Source organism: Sapajus apella, unplaced genomic scaffold, assembly GCF_009761245.1.
Source record: "Sapajus apella isolate SASKATOON/1434 unplaced genomic scaffold, GSC_monkey_1.0 scaffold12, whole genome shotgun sequence".
NCBI lineage: Eukaryota > Metazoa > Chordata > Mammalia > Primates > Cebidae > Sapajus > Sapajus apella.
In genome coordinates, this window is record NW_022436952.1 from 21,110,905 (window position 1) to 21,135,202 (window position 24,298).

The 24,298-nt window shown below is 45.4% G+C and overlaps 1 pseudogene across 1 annotated transcript; it reads left to right on the top strand.

Annotated features, from left to right (window-relative positions):
- Positions 1–8,706: 8,706 nt before the first annotated feature.
- LOC116553101 lies at positions 8,707–10,003 on the top strand (annotated as a pseudogene). Its single transcript, XR_004269636.1, has one exon. The product of XR_004269636.1 is annotated as a glyceraldehyde-3-phosphate dehydrogenase pseudogene (transcript).
- Positions 10,004–24,298: the final 14,295 nt, after the last annotated feature.

A 24,298-nucleotide genomic window follows, 5' to 3' on the forward strand; every position in this document is an offset into this window, starting at 1 on the left:
TTTGGGACACGTAAACCCAGTTACGTTTACGTCGCTCTGCTCTGTCCCTAGCGATAAAGATGAGACAGGTTCTCCTTTCCTTGTGTTTTCAGCCGTACACCAGTGAGAAGCATGCCTTGCGTGGCTATCAGGGGACCAGAGTTTTGTCCCAGACCAGCCACTAACTAATTGTATGAGTTTAGACAAATCATTTTCATGGCCTCATCTATAAACCAGAGGCTGAAACTCTGAAACTACATTATTCTTCTATCACATCTCTCCAAACCACGCTGAGGGCTGACCAATGACACATCCGTGGTCCCATTTAACCCTCACCACAGCCCTAGCACAATGCACACCAGCAAGAGAGGGGCCTGAAAAGTCATGAGATCTCCAGAGTCCTGCCCTTATTTACGATGCTGTAACTTGCCCTTATATTCTACGAAAGTGGAAATCCAGATTCACGCAGCTAAGCCACGCTAAATTCCACTTCGGTGTAAATGATTTTCTACATGACAGCACAAGAAGGAAGGCAGTTAGGGGAGGAGGCAAGTTCCCCTCTTGGAGAGCCTTAAGAGTCTAACAGGCCACCTGGCCCTGAGCAGGAGAGAAGCAGCAACTTCCCATGTTGGCTAAAAGAGAGGTAAAGAAGGCGCCAAACGGGTGACAAGGTCAGACCACACAGCAGGCGCTATCGTCCAGGAAATGCTGGAAGGGCTACTTCTCCTCCCTGTCCTCACAAGCTGTTGCCTCCCTCTGCCATTGCCTTACACCAACTCAAGCCTGTGCGTTCTCTCATTTTCCCCCTTCTCTGTCTAGCTCCCTGGAGCGGCTGGAACGAAGTGTTAGGAACCTCCTCGCACTCCGAATGCCCCAAGAGCTCAGCCTCCCTCCTGGCAACTGAGCACTCCTGAGCTGTAGGAAGACTCTCAGGAACCTCTGGTATTCAGAGACTTTACAGAGTTTGCAAAACCCAGGTTTCAATTCTCACAAAGGTCACAGGAGGTTGATTCAACTGTGAATGTGGTGGGGCCCTCTCTCAATTTCAAGGTGTTAACATGGCTGTAAAGTAGCAAAGCCACGACTCCCAGACAAGTTTTCAGATTCTGTGACCGCTGCACCTTACGTATGTTAACTTGTCTACGTGACAAGTTATGACTTGAGTATAGGACAGTATTCAGTGACTGTGATGGTTAATTTTATGTAACAACTTGACAGGCCTAAGGGATAAAACAGTATTTCTCAGTGTGTTTGTGAGGGTGATTCTGGAAGAGATTAACATTTGAATCGGTGGGGTAGGTAAAGAAGATCCATCCTCATCCACACAGGTTAGCAACACCCAATCCACTGAAGGCCCACCCAACCCACTGAGGGCCCACCCAACCCACTGAGGGCCCACCCAATCCATTGAATGCCCATCCAATCCACTGAGGGCTCATCCAATCCACTGAGGGCCCATCCAACCCACTGAGGGCCCATCCAATCCACTGAGGGCCCACCCAACCCACTGAGGGCCCACCCAATCCACTGAGGGCCCACCCAATCCACTGAGGGCCCATGCAACCCACCGAGGGCCCATGTAACCACTGAGGGTGCATCCGATCCACTGAGGGCCTATCCGATCCACTGAGGGCCCATCCGATCCACTGAGGGCCCATGCAACCCACTGAGGGCCCATGCAATCCACTGAGGGCCCACCCAACCACTGAGGGCCCACCAACCCACTGAGGGCCCACCCAACCCACTGAGGGCCCACCCAACCCACTGAGGGCCCATCCAACACACTGAGGGCCCACCCAATCCACTGAGGGCCCACCCAATCCACTGAGGGCCCACGCAATCCACTGAGGGCCCACCAAATCCACTGAGGGCCCACGCAACCACTGAGGGCCCACCAAATCCACTGAGGGCCCACCCAATCCACTGAGGGCCCACCCAACCCACTGAGGGCCCACTCAATCCACTGAGGGCCTATCCAATCTACTGAGGGCCCATGCAACCCACTGAGGGCCCACACAATCCACTGAGGACCCAAATAGATCAAAAAGGCAGAGAGAGGGCAAATTCTAGTTATGTTTGCTCTAGGATATCCAGCTTCTGCCTTCCTGGCTCTCAAGCTTTTGAACTTGGACTGGGACTCAAATCATTGCAACACCCCATTCTCAGGCCTTCAGACTCTGACTGAACTTCACACCACTGGCTTCTCTGGTTCTCCAGCTTGCAGATCACAGACTGTGGGACTCCTCATCCTCCATAACCAAGTGAGCCAATTTCTATAATAAATCTCCTCTTACATAGAGATATCTGTAGATACAGACATATCTATAGATAGAGATAGAGGCATATCTATAGATAGATAAAGATATAGATGTTCTGTTTCTCTGGAGAATCTTAATATGTGACTGACATGTATATAGGCAAATGATCACACAACAGGAAACCATCAAAACAGGGTACTACCTGAAGCACCCCTCAACGGCTGAGCTAGGCGGAAGGTACTGAATGGAGGTTTTTACAATGATTCAGAGCTGACTGTGGTTTGGCCTATGCTCTCATTCAAACATAGTGAGAACCAGCAAAGCTAACAGGGAGTGGAGACAACCCTATTAGAATTACACTCACTCTGGGCAACTGCTTTTCTAAAAATAATTTTAAGTTTTTGGCATCCAACTGGAGACAGGAAAATACTCCATTATTCAAGGCCCACAATTTTTTGTAAGGAAAGGAGTATGCAGTGAGAATAGTTATTAACGCCAGGAAGTGGAAAACGAAATGCAGCTTAGAACACATTTGTTTGTTAAATTAAAACTGGACATAAGCATCAGCTCCGTCAGATCTTGCGGCTAAAACTACAGTCCTGCCTCCGAGAAATGCTCTATCCCCGATAAGGCAGTGGAGAAAGCTCTGATGTAAGAGGCCCACCTCTGGGGGCTGGAGATTAACCGTGTAAGAGTTAAGTAAGGAGGAGCCGGCTATTCTGGGAGTCAGATAACAACAGTATTTCTGATTTTCTTTCAGTCTGGGCAGCAGCCATTCCTCAGGTTTGAAAACAATCATAGATACATGTTGTTTATTTCTCAGTGAGATTTCATCAAGACTTATCGCGGTGTTATTCACGATAGCCAAGATATGGAAACAGCCTAAATGTCCTTCTGCAGATGAATAAAGAAAGAAAACGTGGCATATATACACAATGGAATATTACTCAGCCTTTTAAAAATAAGATAATCCTGCTGTTTGCAACTACATGGATCTACCCAAAGGACATTATGCTAAATGAAATAAGCCACACTCAGAAAGACAAATACTGCATGAGTCCACTGATGTGTAAAATCTAAAATAGTTCAGCTCATAGAAGCAGAGGATAGAATGATGGTTTCCAGGAGCTGGGGAGTGGGAGAAGTAAGGAGATAGTCAAAAGTCAAATTTCTGGTTATGTAGGAGATATAACGCACAGCACAGGGAGTACAGTTAGATCTGCTAAGAGACTATATCTTGTCTTAAGTGTTCTTACCAAGATAATAATCATGATAATAAGGGGTGTGAAGAAACTTTGAAAGGCGTTGAATATGTCTATGGTCTTGATGGGGATGATGGTTTCATGCTTTATTCTTATCCCTAAACTCATCAAGTTGTATATATTAAACATGTACAGCTGTTTTGGGGGTTTTTTTTTTGTTTTTTCTGTTTTTGAGATGAAGTTTCTCTCTTGTCACCCAGGCTGGAGTGCAATGGCACAATCTTGGCTCACTGCAACCTCCTCATCCCAGGTTCAAGTGATTCTCTTGCCTCAGTCTCTCGAGTAGCTGGGATTACAGGTGTCCAGGACCACGCCCAGCTAATTTTTGTATTTTTAGTAGAGACAGGGTTTCACCATGTTGGTCAGGCTGGTCTCGAACTCCTGACCTCAGGTGGTCCACCTGCCTTGCCTCCCAAAGTGCTGAGATTACAGGCATGAACCACCGCGCCCAGCCCTATATATGTAGAGCTTTTTATCAAATGAATCTCAATAAAATTGCTTTTCCATAAGATATATGGAGTTCTGTTACTGTCATTCCAAACCGTTGGGAAAAGAAAGTATCTTTTTCTCTCCTTTTTTGCCATTTCAGAGAGGGAGGAATGGAAACCCGTGTTCCCCAGGTGTGTCCTGTGTCTCAGATGATCAGACACAGGAAGCAGCCTCACGTATGCTATACTCTTTCATCCTCACCACATTCTATAAAGTAACTGAGGTCCAGAAAACACACGACCTGATCCACATTCCTCTTAAAGAAAGAGAAGACTTGGACTTCAGGCCCCAGGCAAAGCGGGGCAGAGCACTGCCACAGCAACCTGTCCCACCTGCATGGTGGTCTCAGCAGGTCCCAGAAACAGAAGAGAAGGGTGAGGGGCATGAGAGGAACCTGCCTGTAGTCCCAGCTGCCTCCGAATAGCTGGGTAGTTGGCAGGTAGTGAGAGGCTGCCTGCTTTCACCTAGAAATCAGTGCTATTGCTGGGCTCAGTGGCTCAAGCCTGTAATCCCAGCACTTTGGGAGGCTGAGGTGGGCAGATCAACTGAGGTCAGGAGTTTGAAAGCAGCCTGACAAACATGGTGAAACCCCGCCTCTACTAAAGATACAAAATTAGCCAGGCGTGGTGGTGCACACCTGTCATCCCAGCTACTAGGGAGGCTGAGACCGGAGAATCACCTGAACCCGGGAGGTGGAGGTTGTGGTGAGCTGAGATCATGCCACTGCACTCCAGCCTGGGCAACAGAGCGAGACTCTGTCTCAAAAAAAAAGAAAGAAAGAAAGGAAGAAAGAAATCACTGCTATGGAGGCAAATCATTTCTCCCAGCAAGTCTGCACCCTGAAGATCTGACTCTGTGGCTACCTGTTCTTTTATTTCTCCAGCTTGATTTTCTGCTGTCAGTTCCTTCCTCAAGCCACACTGGCCTTGTTTATTGGTCCTGGAGTATACCAAGCCAATTCTCATCAGAGGAAGGTGAATTCTCAGTTCCCTCAGCCTTGACCACTCTGCCCCAGACATTTCAGGACAGGTTACCTCCTGTCCTTCAAATACCAGCCTCATTGTCTGGCATTTGTCACCTTCTCGGTGAACCTTCCAGAAGCATCCATACTAAGTTAGCAACACACCTCCCTTGGACTCCCTCCATTACACTCCCTACCTTCATCTACAGCACATGTCACCGTCTGAAATTACTCTGGTTACTTATTGTGTGGCTTACGTATTGTGTGTCCTCACTCCTCAACTAGAATGTAGCCTCCACTGGAATGGATAAGCCAGTTTGTCTTTCTTACCCCCATATCCCCAGGCCCTAGGACAGTCCATAGCATATGACATCACTTCATAATCATTCATCAGTCACTGTTGATTGTTGATTAGCGAATGATTAAATGAACACCAATACCTAACTTCAATAATGAAAACAAAATGAATCTCTTTATACTAAGATGGAGCTGATGTTAGTATTATTGAAGCCCTGCAGCGGTTTGACTTTGTAGCCAGCTCTGAGAATCCTTGCTCTGAGGCAGATAGAGAACTAGCTGGAATATCTACCTCTTTGGGGGAAGGACTGTGGTATATTTCTACCCACTTTGGCAGGAAGAAACAAATCCATATTCCTCCTCATTCCTATGAAATCAGCCATCCACATAAGCACCCACAATGTTAGGAATGAGACAAACACATCGGCTGGCTGTCATTTTGGAAAGCAAAGAGCAACTTTCACCATCAAACCATGACAATAAAACAGGTGAATGGCCAAGGAGCTATGGGGGAGAGAACTGTTGGGAGCACGGAGAGCCATCCTAGAAGGCCAGGCCCAGGGATGGAATTGAATTAAAGGAAAGATAGCAACAGACATCACGGCAAATCACAACTAGCACAGGCATCAGCAGGGACAGAAAGGAAACAGTCCATTTGGACTTGCAAGCAGACCTCCGAGCACAAATGCAGGTGGAAGGCAAAAATGAGATGCCATGTAGGGAAGATTGGGTTTCCTTCATGCGACTGCTTGAAAATGCATGCCAAGATCCAAATGTGTGCTGTGTCCACATCTGCCAATGAATTCTTCCTCCCCTGCTCTCCAATCCTGGCCAAATATGACCTGTGGCTCCGTGCTCACACTTAAACACAGACTGTTTTATATAGAGTAAGAACGTAGGAACTATTAAAAGGAAAGCAGGCCGCTGTGACCAGAAATGCCATCTTGGCAGCATTAATATGCCCTGCCCCAGATGTCACTCCCTCTGGCTCTATCTGACCCAAATCTGTGTCACTTTCCATTTACTCCACTATCTGAGTTATACCCCCACAGGGTACCAAGCATGAAACAACTCCAATAAAACATCACCCATTTTGCACTTTCTCTTTCCTTTCAGGAATTATTTGTCTCCTCCCATTATCATCTTGACATAGAATAAGCACTTAAGTGCATTAAGAAGGAAAGAAAAGAAAATGTGGGAAATTTCAATGCGAAAAAAAATTTTCCGAATGTCCAAACTATCATAGGAGCTATACTTGCTATTAGTCAGGATCAGCAAGGTTACTCTGTGATAACAAGTGAGTCTCAAAATTCAGTGAGGATTGACTTCCTCCTTATGCTACACATCCAGAAGGGGTTGGTGGGAGTGTTTGCATGAGACGGGAAAGCCTGGAGACCTCATTCCCATTCAGCCCTGTTTCAGCCCAGAAGTGACACGTCTCCCACTTCGCCCATAGGCCAGAATTGGTCACATGCTCCCAACCCACCTGCTAGGAAGGCCGGAAGTACAGTCTTCCCCAGTGTCCAGGGAGAGGGAAATACAAAGCAAGTGAACCTGTGGCATGTCTCCACAATAGGACACAAAATCAGGGAGCCATGAAATATCCGAGGCTTGAGCCTAAAACTTTTGACTCAATAGAGCCTGTGGGAGGAGCTACTTTCCAAGAGTTCTGACTCCCCATCATGAGGCTTTAAGAAGGGGACCATATAATCCCAGCACTTTGGGAGGCGGAGGCAGGTGGATCACCTGAGGTTGGGAGTTTGAGACCAGCCTGACCAACATGGAGAAACCACGTCTCTACTAAAAAAAATACAAAATTAGCCAGGCGTTGTGGCACATGCCTGTAATCCTGGCTACTTGGGAGGCTGAGGCAGGAGAAATGCTTGAACCTGAGAGGCAGAGGTTGCAGTGAGCCGAGATCATGCCATTACACTGCCATCTGGGCAACAAAAGCAAAATTCTGTCTAAAAAAAAAAAAAGAAGGGGACCAAAACTCCCCCTAGTGAGGCCTGTTCCTGGATGTAGGACCCATCCTGGACATCATTATCTACGGATGGGACAAGACCACATCGGGCCTGCATCCCCTTTAGTCTCAGAGCACTGGTCTCCCTTCCCCCTTTCTCTCTAATTAGTCAGTTTAAAGATATTACTGAGCATGTGATACTACCACTCATTACCATGTCTCATCCCTATCATTGTGGGTGCTTATGTGGATGGCTGATTTCATAGGAATGGGGAATAATATGGATTTGTTTCTTCCTGCCAAAGTGGCTAACTAATATATTACTAAGTATGTGATATTACCACTTTCCCTGCTGACCGATGCTGGGTCCTAACCCTAGTAATCCAAGAAGGACATGGGGGATCTGAAAAAGATGCTTCTTGCTGGGTAGTTGGAAGTGCCCACCCCCATTTGGGGACTTTTCTATGCTCATGGGCACATGTTCAAAAAATGAGGAGAGGTCACTAAGGCAGAATGAGATTCCTGAAAGACGCTACCCAGAACAAATTCTCTGAATTAAGTACAGAAGTCACAGTTGCAGCCCACTCCCTCAACCTGTCCAGATAATGTGCACCACAAATCACAGTAAATGGGTTGCGATGTGTAGAGCAGCACCAAAGTGCCTAAGAAAAAACAAACATTAGGCCAGGTGTAGTGGCTCACACCTGTAATCCCAGCACTTTGGGAGGCCGAGATGGGTGGATTACTTGAGGTCAGGAGTTCGAGACCAGCCTGGCCAACATGGTGAAACCCCGTCTCCACTAAAAATACAAAAATTAGCCAGGCATGGTGGTGGACACCTGTAATCCCAGCTACTAGGGAGGCTGAGGCAGGAGAATCCCTTGAACCTGGGAGGCAGAGGTTGCAGTGAGCCGAGACCACGCCTCTACACTCCAGCCTGGGTGACAAGAGTGAGACTTTGTCTCAAAGGAAAAAAAAAAAAGAAAAAGAGAAAACAAACAGTAGAAAAATATATGTGGGGGGATTCACCTGTCTCCTATGTGAATCCCTCTTTTTCCTCTGAATTATTTTCTCCTGCTTTCTCATTTCCTTGTGCACCATGACCCATTCAAGTCAGACTTCCTCCAAAATGGCCTTTGTTTTTTATTCAGATACTCAGAGAGGTTGTTCATCTGATTATTTAACGAAAATAATTGTCAGCTGGGCGCGGTGGTTCATGCCTGTAATCCCAGCACTTTGGGAGGCTGAGGCAGGTGGATCACAAGGTCAGGAGTTCAAAACCAGCCTGGCCAAGATGGTGAAACCCCATCTCTACTGATAATACAAAAATTAGCCGAGTGTGGTGGTGCACACCTGTAGTCCCAGCTACTCGGGAGGCTGAGGCAGAGAATTGCTTAAACCTGGGACGCAAAGGTTGCAGCGAGCTGAGATCGGGCCACTGCAGTCCAGCCTGGGAGACACAGTAAGACTCCATCTAAGAAAAAAAAAAAAAAAAAAAGAGTCTCTGCTCCTCCCGTTCAACAGACAGCCACATCTTGTCTCCCATTGCCAGCCACATCCCTGAGACACCATGGGGAAGGTGAAGGTCGGAGTCAACGGATTTGGTCCTATCGAGCGCCTGGTCAGCAGGGCTGATTTCAACTCTGGTAAAGTGGATATTGTCGCCATCAATGATCCCTTCATTGACCTCAACTACATGGTCTACATGTTCCAGTATGATTCCACCCATGGCAAATTCCATGGCACTGTCAAGGCTGAGAACGGGAAGCTTGTCATCAATGGAAATCCCATCACCATCTTCCAGAAGCGAGATCCCTCCAAAATCAAGTGGGGCAATGCTGGCGCTGAGTACGTGGTGGAGTCCACTGGCATCTTCACCACCATGGAGAAGGCTGGGGCTTACTTGCAGGGGGGAGCCAAAGGTTCACCATATCTGCCCCCTCTGCTGATGCCCCCATGTTCATGATGGGCGTGAACCATGAGAAGTATGACAACAGCCTCCAGATCGTCAGCAATGCCTGCTGCACCACCAACTGCTTAGCGCCCTGACCAAGGTCATCCATGACAACTTTGGTATCGTGGAAGGCCTCATGACCACCATCCACGCCATCACTGCCACCCAGAAGACCGTGGATGGCCCCTCCAGGAAACTGTGGCATGATGGCCGTGGGGTTCTCCAGAACATCATCCCTGCCTTTACTGGCACTGCCAAGGCTGTGGGCAAGGTCATCCCTGAGCTGAATGGGAAGCTCACTGGCATGGCCTTCTGTGTCCCCACTGCCAACATGTCTGTGGTAGACCTGACCTGCCATCTGGAAAAACCTGCCAAATATGATGACATCAAGAAGGTGGTGAAGCAGGCATCCGAGGGCCCCCTCAAGGGCATCCTGGGCTACACTGAGCACCAGGTGGTGTCCTCTGACTTCAGCAGTGACACCCATTCTTCCACCTTCGATGCTGGGGCTGGCATTGCCCTCAACGACCACTTCATCAAGCTCATTTCCTGGTATGACAATGAATTTGGCTACAGCAACAGGGTGGTGGACCTCATGTCCCACATGGCCTCCAAGGAGTAAGACCCCTGGACCACCAGCCCCAGCAAGAGCACGACAGGAAGAGAGACCCTCACTGCTGGGGAGTGCCTGCCACACTGAGTCCCCCACTACACTGAATTGCCCCTCCTCACAGTTTCCATGCAGACCCCTTGAAGAGGGAGGGGCCTAGGGAGCCCCACCTTGTCGTGTACCATCAATAAAGTCCGCTGTGCTCAGCCAAAAAAAAAAAAAAAAAAAAATTGTCACCAAATGTGAGTTGCATATTGAAGGAGCAACTGATTAATAGAAATGAATCTACGGCATGGCAGAGCACAGGGAGGCTGTGTCTGGAACAACAGCAAGAGCCCCTATCGCCAGGCCTGGCTGCACACCTGCCATCATCAAGAACCAGCCGCCTGCAGCAAGGACCATCTCAATTCTGCATGCTGGCAACAGCTTTCCTTCCTTGCTTCAGCCCTCTTTCTCTCACTATTTCTCTCATTCTCAGACAAACCACTCACGCAGAAACCTTTACCTCAGGCTCTGCTCTGAGGGTAATATAGGCTGGTGATACAGGAGTTATTAAGAAATAATTTTTAGGCAGAGAGTAAGGGTAAATGTTCTTGGTGGAAATTTTCCTGTAATAAAAAACAACCCACGAACCGTCTCTTTTCTAACAGAAAAGGTGGCTTGAAGGGCCAGGCAGGCAACCTTTAATATGCAAATGACAGTTATTAGAAACTGGGTTCACTCAATGTGACGGTCCTTGCTGTCTTTTCCTTGTCACTAGGTATACCAAGTGTCATGGCCACCTCCAGATAACACCATGTGTTCAGAACATCTTGGTGCCCTGGATTTGCATATTAAAGGGCTAAACTGGGAGGGCCAGATTTTTCTCGGATTACGTAAATGACACACCTGGTCAAACCAATCCCCTGGGCCCTCTGCCAACCAGGCATCACCTCTGCCAGCATCAGCATATAAGCAGCCACTTTTCCACTGCACACAGGGTTTTCTCTTTGTTCAAATCCACCGTCCCTCTGTCTCTGTACAGGGGAGCTGTTTCCATCTTCCTCCCTTCTTTCTTGCCTACTAAACTCTTCGCTCCTTAAAGCCACATGTGTTTGTGTGGTTTTATCAAAATCGACGCGAAGCTAAGAACCCTGGTGTTCTTCCAGTCATTGAAGCCATATCGCTGGGACAACTAGGAAGGGAACATTGTTCAGACTGTCCTCACAGCTCATCACCTTCTTCCTCTCATCTCTCTTGCCCCACACATTCCACCTGCCTCCAGGAGATCAACAGTCCAGGTCCACAGCCCCCCGGCAATACCCCTGCCCCTCCAGAGCCCAGTTCTGCGTCTCCTGTTTCCTGTTCATCTTGACTCTCCTGCTCCTTAAGTGTTTTTTTCCTGCATCAATTCATTTTGCCTTCTCCCTTTGTATTAATTCCCTATCTGCTGTAACAAATTACCACAATTGTAGTGCTTAAAATAACAAACATTTGGCCAGGCGTGGTGGCTCACGCCTGTAATCTCAACACTTTGGGAGGCTGAGGCGGGTGAATCACAAGGTCAGGAGTTCAAGACCAGCCTGACCAATATAGTGAAACCCCTTCTCTACCATAAATAGAAAAGCTAGGCCAGGCACAGTGGCTCACGCCTGTAATCCTAACACTTTGGGAGGCCAAGGCTGCCTGAGATTGGGACCAGCCTGGCCGACATGGTGAAACCCGGTCTCTACTAAAAATGCAAAAAAACTAGCCCAGCATGGTGGCACGCGCCTGTAGTCCCAGCTACTCGGAAAGCTAAGGCAGGAGAATCACTTGAACCCAGGAAGCAGAAGTTGCAGTGAGCCAAGATAGAGCTACTGTACTCCAGCCTGGGTGACAGAGCAAGACTAAGTCTCAAAAACAAACATTTATTACCTTACAGTGCTGGAATTCAGAAGTCTGAAACAGGTTCACTGGGCCAAAATCAAGGTGTCAGTGGGACCACGCTGCCTGCCGGAGCTCTGAGGGATAATTTGTTTTGTTGTCTTTTCCGGGTTCTAGCAGACTGGTTAATTTCTTAGCTGATGCCGCTTCCAGCAATCACATCACTCCAGGTTCAGTTTCTGTCGACACATTCCTTCTCTGACCCTCCTGCCTTCCCCTTCCATCTTTTCAGAGCTCCTATGATTAAGCTGGGCAACCCAGGTTAATTTCATCTGGAAAGCCTTACTTTAAGCACAGCTGCAAACTCTCTTTAGCCCTGTAAATTAACATAGTTGCAAACTCCTGGGATGAGCGCTCGGTTATTTGGGGAGATGAAGGATGCATTACTCTGCCTTCCACATTTTTTAAACTTAGAGCATTGTTTTAATGATATTTTTTATAAACCTAATGCTCCCAAATTTTGCTCTGTGTCCATCTTGGGATTATAAATCCCACTTGCTCAATTTAGAAAGCATCTCCTCTTTAAGAGGGATTCATATAGCTAAAAATGCACAGCTCACTTGTTAAAGGAAGTCAGCTCACACCTCCCCTGCTGGCATGCAAGAAATTTTTTTAAGAACTTAGAACCTGGCATTTACATTTTAATATATTAACTTCCATGCAAATTCAAATTCACATTTTTAGGGGGTGGATTCTTTAGATAATTTCATTGCAGAAAAAAATAGCAGTGTACTATTTCCTTATAAATTTCCAAGAAACTGGCATTTTAAAACTTCCGTTGTTTTCTCCTAGAGAAAAACAATTCTCAAAGTCAAGAAGCTCTACCTCAGATCTCATATTTTCCTCTTTTGTTACAATGGAGTTGGAATACAGACCCTTGCTGCTGCATAAAAATCTTTCATATATGTAAATATTATTCCTAGAATCACAGCATTCAGGGCCAAAAGCAACTGTATGGATCATATTGTTAATCTCCTTCCTTTCCCAGATGAGCAAACTGAGGCCCAGAAAGAGAAAAGGGCTTCCTCAAAATCGAGCTGCTGTGTAAAAGTTGTCTGCTTTCAGATGCCTCTGCTCACGGAGAAATACTCCCAATTCTTTTCACATTCCTCCTACCATTCTCGCCTTCCTACCTTCCATCATTTTTTCTAGGTTTCCTTGACCTCCCTGCAAAGATCAAATCTTCCACATGGGCCAACAGCATCATTTGGGGCCCGGCCATCAGAACACCACCCTCCACACAGCTGTGGACATTCTTCCAGTCCAGAGTGCATTCCTCGGCAAGTCTGCCAGGAGGGAAGCTTCAAGGTAACATCTGTCTCCCTCTCTTTCAGCAGACACGGACGAAGGGTGACATACAGACGTGTTCATTTCCTTTTGTTCATACACCTTTTTGCGAAACTGCAAAAACCAAAACTTGGATGCACTGAAGCAAGCAAGACATTACACGGGATCGGAGGCACCAGAGGCCAGGAAGGACACGAGAGGGTCAGCTCCATGGAGTCCCGAGGAATTGACATGGACATACTGCACGTCTGTTGCAAAGACACATGGCAGAGGCCCTCATTCGTGTGAAATCCCCCTCGCCCAGTCCCCAGGCATCCACGTTTCCCTACCCAGCCTATCAAAGGCAGGCTGGCATCCTCTCTTCACCACACATCATATGACCCCATTTAATTTTGTTGCAGGCTCACCCCGTTTACTGATTTGCTTGTGTTCACTGTCTCCTCCCTACTTCCGCTCTTCCCCACTGTCACCACAAGAGTTCTCTGCAATGAGCTCAGGTTTTCATCTTGACTCATATCAGCTTTGCCTTCCTCGTGATGGTAAAGTGTCTAACAGCAGCAGAAACTAAGGCTTTATGCTTCATTTCTATCTACAGAAAGAGAACCATTTCCCACAGAAATCCTGATTTCCGTTTTTTGAGATGGAGTCTCGCTCTGTGGCCCAGGCTGGAGTGCAGTGGCGCGATCTCAGCTCACTGCAACCTCTGCCTCCTGGGTTCAAGCAATTCTCCTGCCTTAGCCTCCTGAACAGCTGGGATTACAGGTGCATGCCACCATGCCCAGCTAATTTTTGTATTTTTAGTACAGACGGAGTTTCACCATGTTGGTCAGGTTGGTCTCGAACTCCCAACCTCATGATCCACCTGCCTCCACCTCCCAAAGTTCTGGGATTACAAGCGTGAGCCACCACACCTAGCCTCTTCATGCTACCAAGAAACTCTGAGCCAATCCCTGTGGCCAGAGGAAAGCTATGGGCTGTGTCTTAGTCCGTTGGTGTTGCTATGACAAAATACCATAGGGTGGGTAGCTTCTAAGCCACAGAAATCTATTGCTGTCAGTCCGGAGCCTGGAGAGTCCAAAATCAATACACCAGAAAATGCGGTGTCTGGTGAAGGCCAATCTACATGGGAAGAGGGCCATTGGGGTCTCTCTCAGACCTCTTTAATAAAGGCTCTAATCCCATTCATGAGGGCTCTACCCTTATGATTTAATCACCTCCCAACAGTGTCCCCTGTTAATACTATCACCTTACAGGGTAGGATTTCAACATGAATTTTGGGAGGACACGAACATCTAGACCATAGCAGCCTGTTTGGCTAATGCCAATGAGATGGGATTTCCTAGATATGCTTACTCCAAGCAAGTCTTGCCCTGGAACTCCAAACGAAACGCTAGGCAGCCACGAAATGCAGGTAGACACTTCCCCCAAAGGGGAAGGAAGCAGAAAGGTAATGGTTACCAAATGTGCCACCAGTGAATGTCCACAGCTACCGGCCAACCCCAAATCTGTTTCCAAGTCACCACTGCACTCCCGAGTTCCAAACTGGCTGCACACATTTCTGGTCAAATTATTAGTCTGTGTACACATATATTATACTTTAAATAACGTAACTTTTTTAAAAACGAAGAACTGAGAGAATTTTATGAGAGGCGTCTGTGATCTCCTGAACATATGGTTGTAAAACTCTCCCTTGAATGGCCGTACCCATCTGCAGCTGTATTTGTACATAATCTCCAAAGAACTTTTCCCAAACCTTAAACCACCGCTACATTAGGGCAAATGAGAAGCAGGGTCCTATGTCTAAATGGCTTTTTGCATCATCCAAAATGCTTCTTTGCCTTTGAATTATTAAATAGTTGGTCTTGATTTAGAGAATTGCTTTTCAAGGAGGAAGAAACTTTTGGCTGCAGTCTTTCATGAAAGGGATGGATCAAGATGTGTCTGGACAATGTGTTCAGACAAAAAAAAAATTTAGACTGGCTAACGTGTTTGGGGGAAAAACATGAAACACTGAATTTTAGAAAGTTTAATTGAGAGTATACATTTTCCAAGTTCATACAGTTTTTAAATTTTTTGTAAATAATTTGGAGATGTATTTATATCCTAGATTTGGGTAGAGTGAGTATTGTTACAGAAATAAAAGATCACTTTATTATTTTCTGGCCACAAAAGCATATAAATGTATTGAATTGGGATATAAATATTTAGTAGGTTTAATGTGTTTCATGCACTTTAAAAGATTTTGATATTTTTTTAAATAATTGGAATGGAAAGGCTGAAAGAACTTTATAGGCTCGGCTGGGCTCAGTGGCTCACATCCCAGCACTTTGGGAGGCCGAGGCAGGTGAATCACCCAAGGTCAAGAGTTCAAGACCATCCAGTCTGATCAACATGGTGAAACCCCGTCTCTACTAAAAATAAAAACATTAGCCGGGCATGGTGGTGCATACCTGTAATCCCAGCTACTTGAGAGGCTGAGGCAGGAGAATCACTTGAACCCAGGAGGCAGAGGTTGCAGCGAGCCAAGATCGCGCCACTGCACTCTAGCCTGGACAACAAGAGCAAAACTCTGTCTTAAAAAAAAAAAAAAAAAAGAAAGAACTTGTAGGATCACTTACCCTGTGCTATTGCAGGTGAGGAAACCGATATGCAGAATGGTGATAAGACTTGCTTCAGTTCCCTAATGCCCAACTCAAAGCTCTCACCACCCTAACATTCTTCTGGGAGGTATCTTCTCAGGAAACTACCATCTCAAGTAAGCTATTCAGTGCTCCTGGGTCAACCTCAGTCAAAGTTTTCACTTATTGTTTTTCCAACATACTGGGCTTGTATTTTACTAGTGTATTTGTAGAAACACAAAGGATTAATCAGGGGAAGAAGTTTGAAAACTCTCAACCTCAATTTAATTTTATACACACCACACGAAGATTTTCTAACATTAAATGTTTCTCCAACCATTTTATTTTCCTCCTTTACAAGCACTGGTCCCTGCATTCTGACAAATGGATGTAATTGCCATACTAGTCCTAAAGGAAAAACACAGGAAATTTCAAGGGCCAGCGTGAGAGCTTTCTCACCCTAGCAGTTTACCCTGAGATTCCCAGCACTGAGACACAGACACAGTCCTCGAGCAGGTGGCCAGAGCTTGGCTTCCAGCAGATGGTGGGATCAGCGAGGTCAGTGAGGAAGGAGACTCTAAGGCAAGACTTCTGGACATGTGAAGCTCAATGTGTGCTGGGCAAGAAGCCAAAGAGGCGAGACATGTATCCTGTTGGGGAGTGCAAGAAGGTCAGGGCTGTGACCTTGTGTGCACAGCAGACCTAGGTAAGGCAGGGCGGGGGGGAGCAGGGGCCCAAGAGGGATGGTGAGCAGGATCCATCACGACGACCAAGGCATAAAGTGGGGGTGAGGGTGGAGGGCAGTCTTCAGGGACGGAGAATTAGGTAGAAGTTCAGAAGGTCAAGAGTCTTTAAAGCAGGAAGTTTATACCAAAAGTTTATTGAGGAAGCAAGGACACAGACCAGCTGAGTAGAGCAGAAACAGGGGTTTTAGGAAGACGGATGTCAGAAGATGGACTTCTTAGCTTTTTGTTACCCCCCAAGCCCTTTACTTTCTCTCCCTATGCTATGAGTTGAATTGTGTTCCCAAAATATGTATGTTGAAGTCTTAACCCCCAGCACCTCAAAAAAGTGACCTTATTTGGAAATGAGGTTGTTGCAGATGCAATTAGTTAAGACGCGATCATACTGGAGTAGGGTGTGCCCTTAGTCTAACACAACTGGTGTGCTTATAGGAAGTGATATTTGGGCCAGACGCAGTGGCGCACGCCTGTAATCCCAGTACTTTGGGAGGCCGAGGTGGACAGATCACTTGAGGTCAGGAGTTCGAGACAAGCCTGGCCAACATGGTGAAACCCTGTATTTACTAAAAATACAAAAAATTAGTCGGGCATGGTGGTGCATGCCTGTAATCCAAGCTACTCGGGAGGCTGAGGAAGGAGAATTGCTTGAACCCAGGAGGCGGGGGTTGTAGCGAGCCGAGATTGTGCCATTGCACTCCAGCCTGGGTAACAGCGAGAGACTCCGTCTCAAAAAAAAAAAAACAATAGTGACATTTGGACACAGACATACACAGGGAAGAGAATGCCATAGACACAGAGGAAAGACAGCCACGAGAAGACAGAGGCAAAAATTGCTCTGCTGTCACAAGCCAAGGACTGCCTGGGGCTACGAGGAGCCGGAAGTGGTAAGGAAGGATGGTAGAGGCTTCAGAAGGAGCATGGCCTTGCTAATGTTCTGAATTTAGACTTCTGCCCCCTAGAACTGTGAGGCAAGAATTTTTTGTTGTTTTACGGCACCCAGTTTGTGGTAATACACTCTACTTTTATAATTTTTAACCTGTGTCAATTAAAGGAAAGAGAAAGAAAACAAAAAATATTTTCAATTAGTTTTTAAGTTAGTCAAGGTCTACGCAGACATTGGCCGCCTCGGGGCAGGCTCTGATTTTGCCTGCCATCAACTTTGGTGCAGGATCGCCTTTGGGGCGAAGAGAGAAGGGAAATCTCAATATCCATATCTCAATATGCAAGTTCCTTCCTTCTTGTTTCTCAGCTATCCCTTGGACATCTTTTCTTGTCCATGCTCTTAATCTTTTTCTATTCTCCAAGTAGTTGAGAGAGTCCCAGCATTGCACAGCAAGTTCCTCAGAAATTCCTGATGAACATCTGCACGTGGAGATTTGGCACCTCTGTTTGAAAGTTCATATCTATCTTGGTGCTTAAACAAGACTTTGTTTTAACAACTGTTGAAAGATTAAAAAACAGCAGAGGCTTGCAAATATAATCAAGGAGTGAGAATCTATTTTTAAAGATTAAGAGATATTTAAAAGAATCAAATACAATTTATAGAAATAAAATAAGAATTGGGATTTCAAATGGGACGCATGTGTGATGAGATAAGGTTTGACTGCCACAGAGAGAGGCCTAACAATCATTCAACAGGTTAAAGAAGACGATAATTCCCTCTCAGGTAGAGTCCGAGGTGAACAGCGCAGCAGGCAAACAGCTCTGTTCTGGATGGTCATTGAGGGATGCAACTGCCTTCCTCTTGTTTCTCAGCTATCCCCTAGGACATTAATCTCAGCTGGTCACAGGCACAGGTGATAAGATAGTTCTTATTTTTCAATCCTTTTGAACCATTACTTTTTAAAAATGCAATCAATGAATTTCCAGAAAAACGACTACGTGTTTGGGTATTGTGACCATGTTAAACTGCTGCCATGTCTCTGAGTGCTTTTCTTTCAATTTTCCAACTTATCCCATTGCCAACCAGTGACAGTTTAAGGACTTGCTGCGCTCGATAGACCACTTTAGGATAGCATTATTCTAGCTCGCAGTAAAGAGAAGAGCTATAGAAGAGATGCGCTCTCTCTGTTAACATAGCCCACAGGGCCAGCGCGGTGGCTCACGCCTGTAATTCCAGCACTTTGGGAGGCTGAGGCCAATGGATCACAAGGTCAGGAGGTCAAGACCATCCTGGCCAACATGGTAAAACCCCGTCTCTACTAAAGCTACAAAAATCAGCTGGGCATGATGGCACTTGCCTGTAATTTCAGCTACTCGAGAGGCTGAGGCAGTAGAATTGCTGGAACCAGGGAGGCGGAGGTTGCAGTGAGACAAGATCACGCCACTGCACTCCAGCCTGGCGACAGAGCAAGACTCTGTCTCAAAAAAAAAAAAAAAAATATGGTCCACATGACTTCCATTTATATTCTAGTTAAGTGTTAGTCACGTGACCACATCCAATTGCAAAGGTGTCTGAGAAATGTCACCTAGCTGAGTCTTCAGGTGTCCAACTACAATACCATTAATTCCAAAGAAGGAGATAATGGACTACTGTGTGCAGCAAGTTGTCTCCATCACAAATAGATTTCTAAACATACTGGACAGAGTGCATCAGAATAGTAATAGCTTAAAGGCTAAAAACAAGAAAATAATTCAGAAGTTCCTCCTGAGACAAAGAAATAGAAAGATGAAGGAGATGCTCTGAGTCCTAAGGAGGTCCGATAGGCTGTTATAACAAAAATGTCACAGACTAGGTGGCTTATCAACAATCAAAATTTATTTCTTACCATTCTGGATGCTGGAAAGTCCAAGATCAAGGTGCTGGTTGGTAGATTTGGCTCTTGGGGAGGGCCTACTACTTGGTTTATAGATGACCGTCCTTTTGCCGTGTTTTCACATGATGGAAGAGGCAAGGGAGTTCTCTGGGGTCTCTTGTTGTTGTTGTTGTTTGTTTTTTGAGACGGAGACTCACTCTGTCACCCAGGCTGGAGTACGGTGGCCTGATCTCAGCTCATTGCAACCTCCACCTCCCAGGCTCAAGAGATTCTCCTGTCTCAACCAGCCAAGTTGCTAGGACTACAGGCAAATGCCACCATGCAAGGCTAATTTTTTGTATTTTTAGTAGAGACGGAGTTTCACCATGTTGGCCAGGCTGGTCTCTAACTCCTGACCTCAGGTGATCCACCCACCTCTGCCTCCCAAAGTGCCGGGATTACAGGTGTGAGCCACCATGCCTAGCCTCTGGGTCTCCTCTATAAGGGCACTAATCTCATTCATGAGGTTACTGCCTTCGTGACCTAATCACCTCCCAAAGGCCTCTTCTCCAAATACCATCACACTGGAGATTAGGTTCCAATATATTAATTTTGACTAAACATTCAGTCTATAGCAGTCGATGGGTAGAAACAACATTTTAAGCAATACAGGTCAAGAATTTCCCTGAATCGTAGAGAGATACCAATACTCAGATTAACAAAGCACAGTGAATCCCAAGCTGGGCACTGTTATAACAGCTTTATGTATTAATACATTTAATCCTCATAGCCACCCTATGAGGAAATAGCATTTTACAGATGAGGAAATTCAAGGCACCGAGAGGGTAAGTGACTTTCCCAGTGTCATACAACCAGCAAGGAGAAGAGGTCATTTTCCACTCTCCTTCTACAGTGCTGTATAACTTCTCAAAAAAAATCTTCACTGTTTTAATAAAATAGCAAAGGCATTGCTTTAAAAAAAATAAATAAATACGTTGGCCGGGCACAGTGGCTCATGCCTGTAATCCCAGCACTTTGGAAGGTTGAGGTGGGCTAATCACCTGAGGTGAGAGGTTCGAGCCCAGCCTGGTCAACATAACGAAACCTATCTCTACTAAAAATACAAAAATTAGCTGGGCGTGGTGGCAGGCACCTGTAGTCAGGCTGAGGCAGGAGAATCGTTTGAACCTGGGAGGTGGAGGTTACAGTGAGCCGAGATCACGCCACTCCACTCCAGCCAAGGCAACAGAGCGAGACTCCATCTCAATAATAATTATTATTATTAAAAAAATAAATATGTGTAATGTTTTTGTTTATGTCTAATTATTTACCTTAAAACTTTTCCTTGGTCAGTAGACTGATGTATGACCTAATTCTAAATCTTACTGAAAAATATGGTAGACTTGTGCACATTTCTATAAATCTCTCCCAGGAAACAACCAAAAATAATAACAAAGAAACCAAAAGGTAGAGAAGAAAATTGTATTGGCTGTGAAACTGGAAAATGGTGACAGCTCCACAGCACAAACTCTGAAGACATTACAGCAGAACTTACCTGTCTTCATCTAATCATCAGAGACACCAGGGGACCAGAGGTCACACATGCATTGCACTTCATCTTGGCCAAAAGGCCAAGAAGCGTTTCACACAAGACTTGTTGTTCTTTTTGACCATCAGGGAGATGCCATCTTCTGTCACTCAAGAGGTGTTTCAAGAGACTTGTCTTACTTGGCATCCCAGAGAGATGGAAACACACTACACTCTCCTATGTTCAATTTTACCTCCGCTTCTCAGAATAATATCTCTCTCTACTCAGCCCCAGACAACAGGGAAAAGTAAAGGACTCCTAACTCCAACTCACTTACCAAGAAGCTTTGTGACCCTAGGCAAATCACTTTGGACATAAGCTTCCTCATCTGTAAGTGAGAGGTTTGATTTGCACCAGCAGCTTTCAGACCTTTCCAAGACTCAAATCTTCTTCTCCTTGCAAAACCTGAGACAGGAATCACATACGTAGAATCAAAAAGAAAATCAAGACACTGTGGCTGAATCAGAGGAGGGGTGGAAGCCCCGCCCTTCAGGCCTTCCAGTTTCATCCCATAGATTGGGTATTAAAACCCTTCAACTCCTCAGAGCAGCTTGAAAACCACCAGCTTCTGTGCACTCTGACATCCTTTTCAGCTATGACAGCTGCTGATTCCTTCAGGAGCCAGACAACTACATATTGGTTTCTGCTCTATTCTTTGAAAAAGAAACATTAAGGATAGGGGAGGAAGAGGAGGAGGAAGGGGAAGAGGGAAAGAAGTGGAAGAGAAAGGAAAGGAGAAGGAGAAAATGGAGGAAGAAGAAAAAAGAAGAGAAGAGAAGGAGGAGAAGGAGAGGAAGAAAGAGGAAAAGAAAAACTAAGCATTTTTTAAAAGCTACACGTTATTTTCAGACTTGAACCCAAACAAAATCTGACAACTGTCTTAGCTTAGAGATTAATTAACATGAGGTAACTAAACAGGACATTTATTAACAAGAATTATGTAGCCATATCCCTTTTATGCTCCATCCTATTAACATGTCTTGCAGAGAAAAAGTCATTTGTGGGTCACAGATCTCACCTGCGGAACAGACAAAGGGGAAACCAAGAACCCCATCCCTCTAGGCCTAGCAGGTTGGTGATGACGGCTCTGGCTTAAACCAAACAAACATGTCAGCGTCTAGTTTCTTCCACCTGAAAATTTACATCATTGCTCTGTGTAAGCAAAGCTGAAAAGTACCAGGAAACTGGAAACACAGAACAAGAACAAAAAGCCTCTTTTGTCTTGAGGGCAACAAAATCAAACGGGCTTCTTTTTTCAGACCATAAGAAAAGAATAACTCACTTTAAGCTCTTAAGCTGACATTTTCATGAGAAAACAAATTTGGACAATTTCATTTACTGCTTGCAAATACTGAATGACCTGGAAAGCGAAACAGTATTTCCAAAGACATCTGACCTCCTCTCCCTGGCCCTTAGCTGTTAAGTCAGCCTTGCCTTTTCTCTTCCCTACATATCCCTAGGGGTGCCTTCGGCATTCTTGTATTTATTTGGGGTGATGTGGAGAATGAGTATTGTGTCTATCTGCCATGTGTTTTTTCTCAATGTCAGTAGCAAAGTAATTCTTAAACTATACTGAGGGCTATTAAGATGACAATGCATTCGTATTGCAGAAAATAGCCCATTTGTTCCATCTTGAAGAAGCTATCCCTTCTCAGGGCATACCATGTCCAGCCACTGATCAGTCTCCTCCCACCAACATGGGTGCTCCACTGATCAGCCTCCCCCCACCAACGTGGGTGCTCCACTGATCAGCATCCTCCCACCAAGTGGGTGCTCCACTGATCAGCCTCCTCCCACCAAGTGGGTGCTCCACTGATCAGCCTCCTCCCACCAAGTGGGTGCTCCACTGATCAGCCTCCTCCCACCAAGTGGGTGCTCCACTGATCAGCCTCCTCCCACCAACGTGGGTGCTCCTCACCACCCGCTTGCTCACATCCCCTGGTACTGTCCAACCCAACCCTCAGGTCTTCAAACCAATCTTGCCGTATTTCATCCAATGCCAAGATTTGACTGATTCTAAGATTTTTATTTCTTAAAGTTTATGTAACTTTAAGAAATAAAAATTTCTGCCAATGAAATTATGACACTATGCTTTCTTAATGATTAATGCTTAGAATTGTTGTTTTATGCTTCTCAAAAGAGTTCTTGTAGCCTTCTTTAGATATAGGACTGAATTATTTATTGCTCTTGTGCCTACATAAAAAATGAAAATATATGCTGGATCCATTGATTATGGTATTTCTAAAATCTCATCACGTTGAGAGTCTGGCACTTCCGAATCACTTTCAGTTCTGAGGCATCAGTGTCTGTGTTATTTCACATCTTCTGAGCTTTCTTTCTCTGAGCCCTCAAGAGTGTTGATGACTCAGTGTCTTCAGTTCCCACATCCTCTCTAGCCTTCTTGATTTTTCTTTCCCGAGCCCTGGACAGGCATTCTCAAATTTTTGATGTTGCTACTTTCTTGGTCTAACAAGAAGATGTCCATGGGAGTTTTTCAGAGAAGTATCAAGACTGATGAGCCTTCTTCAAATGGCTCTTCAGTTGTCCAACCACAACTGAAGAGTTGGTTAGTTGTCCAACCAACAGGAGTAGAGTTCTCGCGAGTGCAAACAATGACGATATGTTATGGCTGCCACCTGACCAAAAGTGATCATAGGATGGCTATCAATTCTAAGGCTCATTCCAAAGTCAGAAAGGTGAAGATCTGAAAATGTGTGCCGTAACATGGAGGAACTCTGGTGTGTATTCTGTTTTCTCTGCAGTGTTCTTCTTCTGCACCTCACCCAGTCAGTAGATGTGATATATAGTACAGAGTAATGGGTTACATCTAGACTACCGCCATTCAGTTACCAGCTCAAGGATTGCTCTCTCTGGGGGAGGCCTTGGTCTATCTGGCCTCCTTCAGAGCCTATATCTCAGTCTGTAATTACCCATTTACTAGGATGGTTACAAAACCACGGAAGAGGTAAACAACATATTAAAAGAATGAGGATGTGAATTCCTGATTGAATTTGCATGCCAGCGTCCCGCCATGTTTGCAGTAAAGTTTTATCCAAGTATAACGAGTGGACATTATTGTCCCTCGTTCACTTATTTATTCACTCAAAAACTGCTTATTGAGCATCCTTATGTAGTGTACATTTTTGTGAAGGAAATAGAAAATAAACAAATAAATGTATAATATTTAGCCTGAGCAACATAGCAAAATGTTAACATCTCTAACAAAATTTTAAAAATTAGCCAAGAATGCCAGTGTGTGCCTGTGGTCCCAACAAGAGAATTGCTTGAGTCCGATAGTTCAAGGCTCCAGTGAGCTGAGATTGATTATACCACTGCACTCCGGCCTTGGTGACAGAGGGAGACTTCATCTCTAAAATACACACATGTTTATATATATATAATTTAAATATATATTATTTATATATACACATAATATCACATTATATATATACACACAATGAGTAATGGGTTATATCAAAGAAGATAAAGCAGAAAGAGAGAATGGGGCTATAAAAGAGCTATCGTAGATAAGACTTCCAGGAAGACATCTCGGAGGAGGTGACGTGTGAACTGACCCCTAAATAGAGAAGAAGCCCATGGAAGTATCTGCTGGAAGAGCATTCCAGGCAGTGTGTGAAGACAAAAGCCC